General features: G+C 48.0%; 1 protein-coding gene and 1 pseudogene across 1 annotated transcript in view; both read right to left on the minus strand.

Moving 5' to 3' along the window:
- The window catches only part of LOC136399356 (leukocyte immunoglobulin-like receptor subfamily A member 6), a 43,265-nt gene extending 33,890 nt beyond the window's left edge, over window positions 1–9,375 (minus strand). The window contains 1 exon segment of the mRNA XM_066374440.1: window positions 9,287–9,375. The gene's annotated coding sequence lies outside the window, so the exon portion shown is untranslated.
- Window positions 1,295–8,965, minus strand: LOC136399364 (leukocyte immunoglobulin-like receptor subfamily A member 5; annotated as a pseudogene).
- Window positions 9,376–13,623: the final 4,248 nt, after the last annotated feature.

Here is a 13,623-nt window from a genome sequence, read left to right on the forward strand (position 1 = left end):
AACACTGCTCAGCTACTACAGGTTGGGATGGTTCTCTTATCTGTCTGCAAACGAGCGCTATTGTTTTTCAAGAAAACAGAAAGAATGACCCATAAAAGCCATGATGGGTCATTCTGAGATGATCAGAGCTGCCCCATTGACCTCAAAGTTATAGTCACATCCTCAGATTCAACAGGACTGATGTCCCTCAGTCACAGCTTTGGGAGTGACGTCCCCACAAAGAGATACAGGTGCCATGCCAACTGGCTAAGCCATAGAGGTGACATGGTCATCCAGAGGGGCTGAGCATCAAATCTAACCACAAATGCTGTACACCTGAAACTAATATAAAATAATATTGAATGTAAATGATAATTGAAAAGTAAATTTATTAAAAAAGAAAGAAATTAAACCTAAAAGAGACAAAAAAAAAAAAGACCTAATGAATACGCTAGGAACCCATCACCCTTTGCATGGGTCTTTCCAATGTTCCCCTTTGGGGATAGGAATATCTCTCCGCTCCCTGCCACAGCCCTGTATTTTGGAAGCACCTAATGTGTCTGGGTCACAGGTTCACAACTGCAGAGGACTTCTGCCTTCCAATGAGTCCTACCCCAGGTCTGAGGCAGACAATACGTAGCTGCAACTTTGAACTTGAGACCTGTTAGTTGATGATGGAATGAGTGGAGATTTGGGCAGCTCAGTAGAGCTGGAATGTATGTATTTTGCATGAGAGAAGGACATGAATATGGGGGTGGCTCTCGGGATGGAATGTTGTGGATGGAATGTTTATGTCTCCCCTTAACCCACAGTGCAGTTGTATTTGGAGATGGACCTCTGAGGTAGTAATTAAGGTTAAATGAGATCATAAGGGTGGGTCCTTGATTAGATAGGTTAGCGTTCTTATAAACTGCCCAGTCTGTGGTCCTTTGTTATGGCAACCCAAGAAGATTAATGTAGTTGATTTTTCTCTTTTTTATTCTTTCCATGTAAATACGTGTCCTTATCCTTTTTATATCCTTTAATCTACAGTCATAGGATGAATTTGTTATTCTTTGATTGTCGTCTTCAGATGCTCACCTAGGTCGCTGAGTTTCAGGCTTTCTAAATATTTCATTCAGGCACTTAATTTTCTCATTTGGTCTATGTATATCACATTTGCATTACTATTCAAATAAGGATATGTATTGATTTATAAAATTCACATTATCTTTCAAGTAAAAAAAATTGTTTTTATTTGTGATCTTCCTTCCCTCAATCATTAGTTATGTAAAAGTGTATTGCTCTATGTCTAAAAATGTAGAGCTCATATTTATCTTCACCTGAAGAACTAGGTGACTTCTAAGGTCTCGCGATATCCTGCTTGCTTACAAAACACCCTCAGGCTTTGAGTCAGTAGCTGAGAGTCCAGTGTGCCTTCCAGAGTCCCTGCAGGGGCCCTCTCTGGAGTGTGTGGTCTGGGTCCTCCCTGGGCTAGTGCGAGGCCAAAGCAGCGTACACGCTGGGCTCATCTGGGGGCTCCTCTGACGGGGAGGAAGGGGTTGCACTTGTCTTCTGTCTGAGGGTTAAGTGGTTCAGCTGGGCGTAGGTCACATCCTGGGGGTCCAAGGATGGAGCACCCTGGAAAGGGTAGAGTGAGAGACAGTTGTATTATTGGGGCAGGGAGAAGCCAGGACACTTAGAGCAGGAAGGATCCACTTGACTGCCCATCTTCCTGTCCTCTGCTTCTTATCTGCCTTTTGTGTCCACCAATTCTTCTGCCAGGACAGAAGGCAGGGTGACTATTCCCCCGCCTGACCCTTGCATGGTCCACCTGGGTGTACATCACTCCCTGGGTGTCTTTGTAGTCAGAACTCTGCTCCGTGGAGACAGGAGAACATGAACCTTCATTCCTTGTTCCCTTTGTGTCTTTTCTGACAAGTCTCCACTCAGAAACCAGAGAGTTGATTTTAAATCATAACTCTGGTCATATGAACTCCTTTTTCAGCTATATTTCCATTCATGTTTATATCGCCCAGTCTAGGACAGAGCCCCAGAGGGCCTGGCGGGCAGAACATGAAATCAGGAGGATCATTCTTGGAGCTAATGGTCACCGACTTGCCAAATATTGTCTGTGCTTGGAACTTGTCATCCTTGCCTTCTCGATTTCTATTAAGGATTTGTTGACTCATTGAATAAACAAACGAACTAATGAGGGAGAAACTAGACATCTTGATGGACCTTCATGTAGGCTTTGATTTCTCACCTCACCCAATATACATATATATATGTGTGTGTGTATAATATATATATAATATGTACACACATATATTTTATACACATATATAGGAGTATATTTATAATCATAAATATATAAAATATATACTTTCTATAAATGCTAATAGTGTATACATCTGTGTATTGTTTTGTCTACTTAGCTATATAAAGAGGCAATGACAGAAAGAGCAACTTAGCAGTGGTTTTCAACCTTTTTATACTTGGGGAACAGTGAAAATAAGAGCATTATTTCAGGGACCGCTAGGACAGAAATCATCCTGAGCATGAGTGAATTTGACTAAGATCACTGGGTCTATAATCTTTGTACAGCATCAAGGTGGTTCATTCTTCTGTGGACTGGCATGAAATTTCTGGTGGACTGGTCTATAGAGTGACGGTTGCAAACCACTGACACAGAGACACAGAGAAAGAGACACAGAGAGGCAGGGTACTTGTCAAAGGGCCAAGAAGAAGACAGCTAAGGGCCCCGCCCTCGGGGAATTCACAGTCCCTGGGTTGAGGACAGACCATCAACAAGAAGCAGGGTTGTGTGGAACGGTGGTAAGTGTTAGGGATACAAAGAATTAGTGACTCAGTAGGGAGAGAGAGAAAGAATTAAAAAAGGCTCCTTATTTTTTTTTCTTTTTTTGTCTTGGAAGTATTGAACATTGAGAAGAAACAAGTCTTTGGAGGAAACATTTAAGAGTTGTACGTGTGCTCTGGCCTGTGGTGCAGTGGCTAGAATGTTGTCCTGAAACACTGAGGTCAGCAGCACAAGCCCAAGGTCGCTGGTTTGAATGCAGGGTTACCAACTCGATCCTCAGGTCACCATATCATTCCCAAGGGCACCAGCTCCATCCCAAGGCAGCAGTTTGACCCAGAGGTCGCCAGTTCAAGCCCCAGTCAGGGTGTGTTTGAGAAGCAATCAATGGGAGCGTAACAACATGGAACAACAAGTTGATGTTTCTCTCTCTCTTTCTATTCCTTACCCTCTCTCTGATTCTCTCTCTCTCAAAAAAAAAAATAACTGTAAGTGTAAAATAAAATGTTATATGTGTGAAATTAAAATGCCCACTAAACAGACAATAGAGATGTCTCACAGGTATTCAGATGTTTGAAACTGGTGCTCAGAGAAGAGATCAGAGCTAGAAACAATCGTGGTTTTATGAACAGAGAGAGGTTCCGGCTATCTCTGGGATTAAATAAATTTTACAATATCAATACAGAGCTGTCTCCATGTGAGATTAATGAGATAGCTGGTGGACTTCCTCAGGGAGTAGGCACCAAATACCAATTGATACAGCCACAGCACATTGTTGGACAAATCCAGTGCATCTCAATCCGTGGGATTGGAGGAAAGACAGAAAATGCAGTTAAAGAAATGCAGAGGCAGAGGGGATCTGGCTTTTGGCTCAGTTGTAGAGCGTCAGCCCAGTTTGTGGAAGTCCCAGGTTCGACTCCTGGGCAGGGCACACAGAAGAAGCGCCCATCTGCTTCTCCATCCCTCCCCCTCTCCTTTCTCTCTATCTCTTTCTTCCCCTCCTGCAGCCAAGGCTCCATTGGAGCAAAGTTGGCCCCGGCACTGAGGATGGCTCCATGGCCTCTGCCTCAGGTGCTAGAATGGTTCTGGTTGCAAAGAAGCAAGGGCTATAGATGGGCAGAGCATCGCATCGCCCCCTAGTGAGCATGCTGGGTGGATCCCAGTCAGGCACATGTGGAAGTCTGTCTCTCTGCCTCCTGGCTTCTCACTTCAGAAGTAAAAAAAAAAAAAAAAAAAAAAAAGAAAGAAAGAAAGAAAGAAAGAAAGAAAGAAAGAAAGAAAGAAAGAAAGGCAGAGTGTCATAGTACCAGGTCTGCCTGGTATACAAGGGGACTTTGTGTAAATCAGGAAAGGCACGTTGGTCAGACAGCACCAGGAGCGTCTCAACCCTACAATCACTATCATGCAGTTCACAAACAGCACAACCGTCTATTGCAGCATGACCATTCAGAGATGTGAACAACCAAGGATCAAAGGGACCCAAGTAGGGGAATCAAGAAGAAGGGGCCCCTGTGTATCAGAAAAACCCACTGAGAAGCGGTGTTCCCACAGCCTGCACGTGTCCTCGCATGGATGGGCACGCTCAGATACGCTGAGCTTGGAGTGGCGGTAGGCGGAACAAGCATCCCACGAATTTAGTTTGTGAGCACGCCTGTGGTGGGCGCCCTGGATATGGCAGGGGTCTTACCCGACCGTCCAGCTCTTTGTCCTCTTCAGCTTGGGGGTCCCTTAGGGAAGCACCTGGAGAATGAGGAGACTCCATCTCATGCCCGGATCCCCACAAGCCCCTTCCAAATAGGTGGGGAGGCTGACGTTCATGGAGGAGCAGGGAGGTGTCTAAGACTGCGCCAATGTGGGACTTTCACACTTCCTCACCGCGAAGCCCAGAACCCTTTTCGATCCCTCCTCCAGCTCCCGTGTCCCACCAGGACCTCACCTTCTCCCCAATTGCATCGGTTCTGTTCGTGGGCATGGGCCGTGGGGCTGGAGCCGGAGCTGAGGGAGGAGAGAAGGAGCGTCAGGCAGTGGTGAAGGAGCCACAGGTGGAGGCGGGAGGTTTAGGGCTCTTTTGGGGAAGAAATCACCTTTTCCTCAGCACTCTGGTCTGAATGTCAGGGTCTGAAGCAGCTGCAAAAAGTTAGACATTAGCTTCGAAAACACCCCAGAACGCAGCCTCCAGGGCCTCACAAAGATCTCAGAGGCTGTGATCCCCAGCCCAGTCCAGTTGGAATTCAACGTAAGTGAAATTAGAAGGTAGCACTAAATTGCATGGTTGATTTAAATATATTTTTATGAACCTGGAAGAACATTTCCAAAAGTCCAGCTTTGTTCTTGTTACATCTCTTCATTCTCACAGAGGATGGTATTTAGAAGCCAAGATCTGGGTGGTAGGTGGGCTTATTTCTAGTGGGCTGTCACTGTGTCTAGAACTTAGCTGGTGCACACAGTACAAACACTGATACCTCTTACTATTTCTATGTCAGTTGATGTGTGTGTGTGTATATATATACAAATATATATATATATATATATATATAATATTTTTAAATGTTTTTCTTTTTTAAATGAGGTTATAGTGACACATTCAATTCCAAAAAATACATCTCCATTATTTCTAAAATTTTGAAGGATGGTTAATCCCATATATTAATATATTTTCTCAAAGCAATGAAATTCCCAACCTCTTTAACTTCCACCCATTCTTCACAACCAGACCCGCTCCCCACCACTCTTGACTGCAGAATGCCAATGGCACCTTCTCATGGTTCCCCCTCCTCACTGCCAGCATTGGTTCCTCAGGTGCTGGGTGCACCCTGCTCCCTCCACACAGGGCCCCTCCTGTCACACTGTACTTCTGTGGGAATCCCAGATCTCTGCCCAGGAAGATTATCAGTGGCAGCTTGGATAGAAAGAGCTTCCTAGAAATTCTGGATTGTTTAATTAGGAGAACTTTCAAAACTGAACATTACCTTTATTTATTTATTATTTCTATTTTTTTGTTTTATATTTTATTATTTTATTTTATTTTATGCCACATTTTGGCTGGTGCCCTAGCAAGCCACTTCATGTGTCTTTAGAGGAAGGGTGCCCCTCTCAGGTAGACCAGCTCTTCCCGTCTTGGACTCACTTGGTTTCTTGCACTTTTTCCAGTGCTTGAAGAGGAAGAGGAGGAAGAAAAGGTGGAAGAACAACAGGACGAACGTCACAGTGACCCCAATGAGAACTTTCTGGTGTGTTTGAAGACCTTGGACAAAATGATGTCATGAATGAACCAATAATGTCATTGGATTGAGCACCCACTGTGCACTTTTGGGGGTTTGAAACTTAATCACCTGTCACCTTCATAGCAATGAAACAACATGTGAATGCCACCCATGCTTCCACCCATTTCACAGATGAGGAAACTGAGGTTCAGAGAGGTAAATCTGGTTCCCCACGTCTCCCAGCTTAGAAGTGGCAGGGCTGGAATTTGAATGTGGTTCAGGGGGATCCCTTGTGCTCTGTTCATGCTTCCCCACCAGACAGACACCAGCTTTGGGCTCTGAAGGCTGCTTGTCAGATTGGAAAGGCCTTTCCCCCAGTCCCCGTGTGCCCCAGGCCTCTTCTGTAGCTAGAGCTGGATGCAGCCCCCGCAAGTAGTTCCCACTCACTAACCTGTCAGAGACTTTGTGGGGTGGACCCTGTGACCTTCCCAGTCTTGATGTCCAACCATGAAATGTTTTCTGTCCTGCAGACCCGACATCCCCACTTTATGTGGCCTCTGTAAACTTTTCCGAGTGGGTGAGTGGGAGGGGAACTGAGGACAGATCTTCCCTTTCCTGAGCACTGGGTGGGCCACCCACGAGGAGGGCCTCCACTTCTGGGATCTCACCTACATTCCTTAGCAAACCAGCGAGGGCGATGTGAGGAGACACGTTTCACAGACAGTGAACCTGGGACTCAGAGGGGGATGAGGCTGTCCGAGGCCCCACCGCCGAGAAGCCATTGAACTGCTATTCATACCCCGTGGACCCTGGTCTCCCAGCCCTTGTTTATTTTTGTTCGATTTGTGATGTTTTTTCTTCGATAAGAACAGGCTGGGCACCACAGACTGCAAGGAAAGCACTTGGGATGTCACCTTGTCATTGCCCTGTGTGTCCCTCACACCCCAAGCACCTCACACTGCCCACCCCTCACTGCTGCAGAGCAGGGTGGTGCCTGCTCGGTCAGAACCACGATGCCCCTGGAAATCTGAGCTGAGATTCTCCTCTGTTGTGTGGGGGACAGGCTGAGGCTTAGATGGCAGGGGACCTGTCCAAAATACCCTCTCAGGGAGTACTGAGACCCCGCCCTCGACAGAGGACCCCACCTGTACATCATAAACCAAAGACAAGGAGGGGAGGGTTGGGGGCTGCTCTGTCCCTGCCTCACCTTGACTTTCCCTCCCTCAGGCTGGGCCCCAGCATCTCCTTCTGCTCTGACCACAGCACCCATCATCAGCCAGCCTCAGAGCCTGTGGACCCCTGTGGTCCAACCCCTGCCTCAGCCCTGCATCTCTGCCCGCCTCCCAGCCTCCCCAGGGGACAAGCTCACTCTTGAGTTTCTGAGGAGGCATCAGATCCTCTGAGACACTCAGAACCCCCCTGGGGAGGTCCATGTTCCCGTGAAGCAAAGAGGTCCCAGGGACTCACCAGCTGTGGAGATGGGCCCTGGGGGTGGGGCGCTGGGGTCTGCAGAGGGTGCTGGGAAACAGACAAGAGAAGAGTGAGGGGTACAGTGCCCCCCGCAGGGATGCAGTATTTGCTCACACCCATCTCCTCTGTCTGCCCTGTGCCCATGGCGAGATCCTCCCTCCACACCCCTGGAAAATGTGGTGGCGGGCATGAGGAAGGGGCAGCGGTGACAGGGGCCTTTGGGCTCCATCCCTCTGAGGACTGGGTCTCCATCTTGATGACCCTGCCCTGGAGCCCTTCAGTCCTGTCCTAGATTAAGGCTATTCTGGGCAGGACACTTAACCAAACATAAGGACATAGAGGGGTCATGACTGGGGCTCCCTACCTAAGACCAGGAGCTCCAGGTCATTACTGGGCGGTGACCACAGCTGGGGACTGTTCCTGTAATAGCCATAGCTTCTGAACGTCCACCTGTGGCTGAGGGTCAAGGGACCCACAGGGAACAGGGCCAGGAATTGCCCATTTGGGTGTTGTTTTGAATCCTGGGTCCAAGACCTGTGTTCTCCTTCCTTAGTCAGAATGAATTTTCCAAACCCTTTTTCTGAGCCACACTGGAGGGTCACGTTCCCTCCTGAGGTCACGACAGGACTGGGCAGGGCTGAGAGGCTGGGTTTGCTGTAGAATCCTAGGAGAGGAGGAGGCAGCATGTTAGATGGGGCTCACTCCTCCCTCATGTCCCTCAGGGATGGGCTGTGAGAGAGGAGACCCCCTGAGAGCAGATCCCTTTCCTGAGGGCAGAGCCTGAGGCTGGGACCCCTGAGTGTCCCCTCACCTGTCATCACCATCTCCAGGGGGTCACTCTGCTCTCACTAGCCAGTGGCGCTGAGATAGTAACAGTGATATATCCCTGCAGTGCGCTCTGTCTTCTGTGTGATGGCGAACTTGGCCTTGTCTCCAGAATCCATTGGCTTCTTTTTTTTTACCAAGGTTTAGAGCTTCTGTCTTTATACAGATGGAATTCCTGGGCCTGCAAGGTCCCCTGACACCAAATGGTTACAGAACTTCCTCAGGCGATCAAAGATCCTGGCTCAGCCCAGACGGTGGGTTTGGGGAGGGTCCCTGGAAGGAAATCAGGGGCTGGGTCACAGGACATCTCCCACTCCCAGTCCCTAGCTCTCACCCTGAACACCTCAGATGCCTCTTATCGATTAGCCCAGAACTACTTTTTTCCATTCACAACTTCCCAGGGCTGGCCCCTTGTCCCCATGAGGAGTGGAACCTGGGACACCTGGGGACAGACTCACCTGCCTGCACTCGGGTCCTCAGAGCCACACTCAGTCCTGGAAGAGATTTCGTGTGAGATTTAGCCCTGAATCCTGAGCAGAACCTCCTCCCCCATAGTGAGCCTCCTGAGTCCTGGGGTCCTGACAGACCAGGGCCTGGCTGTGGGGCAGGGTCCCTTCCGGACCAGGGCTTCCCCTCCCCCTCCTCATTCTCACCCAGGCAGAGCAGGGCCGTGAGTGTGGGGGTCATGGTGTCTCTTTCCTCTCCTCTTGGCTGTGCAGATGGAAGAAACCATGTTGCCCTCAGCAGAGACAGACACACGGGGTGTGGCCACTGGGAGGCTGGTTCTTCCTGTCACAGGGCTGTCACGTCTGCAGCCCCCCAGAAAGGGGAACATTCCTTCCCCAGGGCCTAGTTCTCATTTCCATGATTCAGCAGGAAATAACCCACAGTCTCCTGAGACGCCCCTTCCAGGTGAGCTGACTTAGGGCACGTCCTTCCCTGTCAAAGTCTCCCCCATGAGGTCACTTTCATCCTCAGCTCGTCCATCAGCTCCTCCCTGTGGGGTCCTCACCATGGACGGTGGTCACCAGCCCTGGAGATGCTTCAGGAAGACATGGGTCCCTGTGACTGTGGAGCTCAGATCAGCAGGGACAGGTCCACCATCTCCCTGTGCAGTTCAGGTCCAATGTCTCTGACAATGAGCACAAAGGGGAAGTACAGGGAAATAGGGAAGGAAACATGTCCCTTCCATGGCCCCAGAGTGTGGGTTTCCCTTCTGGGAACAAGTCGGACTCATTCCTGCCCCTCAGTGCCCCTTGCTCTTTGGGCAGAGTTCTCTTCCTCATTCTGCGGTCCTGCATGTAAGCCTTAGAGGACTTTTATTTGGGTTCAGTGTTTAATATTTAAGAAACTGATAACCATTATGTAAATATTCATCTGTCATCTACTGCCTGTGTGACCCGGACAGTAGCATCTTATCTCGTTCCTTGTTTGGATCATGTTGTCATGAACCATGACTTCTAAAGTGAAAAACAAAAGTCTGGGTGTTTAGAACACCATGAAAGTTGATGTTAGAGCAAAGGTTGATGTGGGAAACATGGCAGAAAGTTCCCTTCTGCTCCATTCGTCTCCAGAGCAATGCAGAACTGGTGGCCTCAGGCAACAGAACCAGGACAAAGTAAGTAAGGTCTTTCCTGATCCAAGCTGGGCTATCTGCTACCCCAATAACATTACTTTTATTTCTCTGATAAAGAATATTTTTATAGCTCAGGAGCCTTCTTGTAACATCTAGGAGTCCCATTTAACAGCAAAGCAAGGAATTTGTTCAAAGGGAAACAGACCAATTTCAGATTTTGAGATGCTTCCAATATGAAATCTACCGTACATTATTATAACATAAATTATCCCACCAACAATTCCTTATTTCCAATAACTTGTTTACAGATTATATTAAGTTCTTGGTTTTCTATTGCTTCTATTTGAGTTGTCCCATTACAAATGACTCTGATAGGTTATAATTCTGCAACTATAGTGCTCCATGTAATCTGTATGCGAACAAGCACAAAAATGTTGAGACAGCTCTGAACCTTGGTAAAAAAAAGAAGCCAGTGGATTCTGGAGACAAGGCCAACTTCACCATCACACAGATGACAGAGCACACTGCAGGGATATATCACTGTTACTATCTCAGCACCACTGGCTGGTGGGAGCAGAGTGACGCCCTGAAGCTAGTAGTGACAGGTGAGGGGTCCCAGCCTCAGGCTCTGCCCTCAGGAAAGGGATCTGCTCTCAGGGGGTCTGCCCTCTCACAGCCCATCCCTGAGGGACATGAGGGAGGAGTGAGCCCCATCTAACATGCTGCCTCCTCCTCTCCTAGGATTCTACAGCAAACCCAGCCTCTCAGCCCTGCCCAGTCCTGTCGTGACCTCAGGAAAGAATGTGACCCTCCAGTGTGGCTCAGAAAAAGGTTTGGAAAATTCATTCTGACTAAGGAAGGAGAACACAGGTCTTCTTGGACCCAGGATTCAAAACAACACCCAAATGGGCAATTCCTGGCCCTGTTCCCTGTGGGCCCCTTGACCCTCAGCCACAGGTGGACGTTCAGAAGCTATGGCTATTACAGGAACAGTCCCCAGCTGTGGTCACCGCCCAGTAATGACCTGGAGCTCCTGGTCTCAGGTACAGAGCCCCAGTCATGACCCCTCTATGTCCTTATGTTTGGTTAAGTGTCCTGCCCAGAATAGCCTTAATCTAGGACAGGACTGAGGGGCTCCAGGGCAGGGTCATCAAGATGGAGACCCAGTCCTCAGAGGGATGTCTCTCCTCAGCCTGGTCGCGGTGTCCCTGGTTCCTGGCTCAGGCGAGGGGACCGGTCACTGTTCTTGTTCAGACCACGTGCAGACACAGCAGGATCATGGTGTCGGACTCCACAGTGAAGAGAAACATTTGTTCCATCCACTCTAGAGCCCTTGTCTGCTTCGAATACCCATAAATGCCACTAGACTGTTTCTGAAATATGCAGAAATCACCATTTGCAGGAAAAGAGAAATGAAAGTTCCCCAAAGAGACAGGAAAACACAAGAAAAAAACCACAAAGAACAGAGAACAAAGCTGTGTGCAGCCAGAGCCCAGGCCATCAAGGGTCCCTAGAATGTGAGTTCCTACTCAGGTTCTTGTAGGAATGGAGGGTCAGGGCTTCAGGCGAAGGCTGGAAGCTGGGGTGCCCCTTACCTTGTGTTTGTGGGTGGGCTGCTCTTGCTCTGCTCACGGACCCACCCCCTTTGTCAGCACTGAGTCACTCCTCCCGTGGGGTGTGGGAAGCAGAGTTATTGCACAAACTCACTGGTTATTTTTAGTGGCACGAGTGCATCCCACATGTGAGCATGAGGCCAGCATTACCTGTCCCCACCTTACACAACCCCGGGCAGACGCTAGGTCTGAAAGAGTGGACACCAAGGAGCAGGAGCAGCTGCCATCATTACCTCTCCACCATCAGCCTGACACCCAGGATGGCCTTGGAAGAAACCTGTGGAAGATCAGGTGTGTGAGGGAAAGAGACTTCCAATAAGAATGTACCATAGAGTCACCCTCATACATGACAAAGCACTAAGGACAGTGGTCTATGGTAATGGGGATTGTCGAATGCAATGAAATAGAGTCAGTAGGAAAACATAAGAGTGACTTAAAATAAAGCATGTGTAAATATCTGATAAAAATAAAGGGGAATACTGAATTGTTCAGACAAGAGTATGGAGTCTATTACAGAAGAATAGGAAATCTTTGAGATGATTTGGAAGTTTTAGATATGAACAACATAGTAGGATGAAGATAGTCAAAGAAAGTTTTTCCATCCCAGACAAGACACAGCTGAAGAGACGTTTACAAACTGAAGTACAAAATTGTTTGGAGGAAATTTTCAGGTTGTGAGGCTGCGAATTCCATAAGTGTAAATTCAAGACACCTGGGAACTAGAATGAGGAGGACTAATGTCATAGCCAATATGAGTTAAGAAGAAGTGAGAATGACATATAGGAACAGCTCAAGAGGTAAATAACTGAACACCTTGCAGAGAGAACTGAGTCTTAGGATGTGTGTATTTAAAAAACGGATTACGTATCTTGATGTTGTAGGTCAAGTAAGAAAATGGGGATGCATTTAAGAACGTGGCAAGAGCTTTTTCAATGCCGTGCCTCTGCCTAGGGGGAGCCAATTGAAAGGGGGAACAGGGGAGTCTCTGGCTTCCCCAGCTGTGTGGGATTCCGCACCTCAGGAGAAGCCAACAAGTGAGGGTCAGAGAAGGGGAGGGAATGATGGAGACAGGGTCACTGAGATGTGGTCTGAGGAGAATGTGACCTGCCGCAGACTGATGCGTTTGAAGACGGAGAAGCCCTGAGCTGAGGAATGGGGTTGGGGGGGGTGACCTGTGACTCTGGAAAAGGTGAGGCAATGAATCCACCCCTCAAGCCCCCGGAGAACACAAGCCCTGCAGAACCGTCCTGTCAGCCCAGGGGACCCATGTTAGATGCCCAAGCTCTAGACCTGTCAGATTGTAAGTGTGGCTCTTGTTGAGCATGACGTTTGGGGAGTTTCTTACAGGAGCGATGGGAAACGAGAAAAATGGCAAGTTGCAAGGCAATGTATATACTTTGCTGAATGTTTTTTATTTTAAGAAGGGGGGTGTTTTTCACATATTATTTTCATTCTAAAAACCTGAAACTAACAAAACTAGTTACCTCCCATAGGTAGGGGTGTGGGGTGAAGGGGAAAGAACGAAGTGGTTATCTCTGAACATACCATTCTATGTAATTGTCTCTTCTTAAACCTAAAAGGATTTGACATCGTCCAAAAACACAATTAAATCATCAAAAATTGGGAAGCAGGAAGCTCAGGCCAACATGAATATAAGCAAATGAAACAAAAGATAAGTTTATGCTCAATGACCACAGCCACAAGATTAAACAAAATTTTTTTTTAGAAAGGGATCTATAAGAATGTGTTAACAATTGGGTTTTCATATAAGGGACACAAATACAAAGTAAGTGAATCCTGTAATGTCACACCCAGTGGGGATACCTGTGTGGATTTACACTGTGCACCCTTCCTGGTACTAAGTGGTCCATACGGAACAAAACCCCCATAGCCCTGAGTTCATGTAACCTCAGGTCACGTTTTCTAAGTACGTATTGTTCTCAGTAGAAGAAACTCCACAACTTGGATACAAAGTGGGCTCCTGGTCCAGGGCAGGAGGAACGCAGACAAGACTGGTTTCCCTTTGATCTAGAAAGCACAGTGGGGCACAGGTGACAATGGGGCACAGGTGACAAGAAGAAATGTCTCAGAAAGGACCACGGGAAGCTGAAAGTGTTACCAGACGGGGACTGGGCCCGGAGCAGGTCTGTCTCGGGTCAG

Source organism: Saccopteryx leptura, chromosome 3 (genome assembly GCF_036850995.1).
Source record: "Saccopteryx leptura isolate mSacLep1 chromosome 3, mSacLep1_pri_phased_curated, whole genome shotgun sequence".
Taxonomy (NCBI): Eukaryota; Metazoa; Chordata; class Mammalia; order Chiroptera; family Emballonuridae; genus Saccopteryx; species Saccopteryx leptura.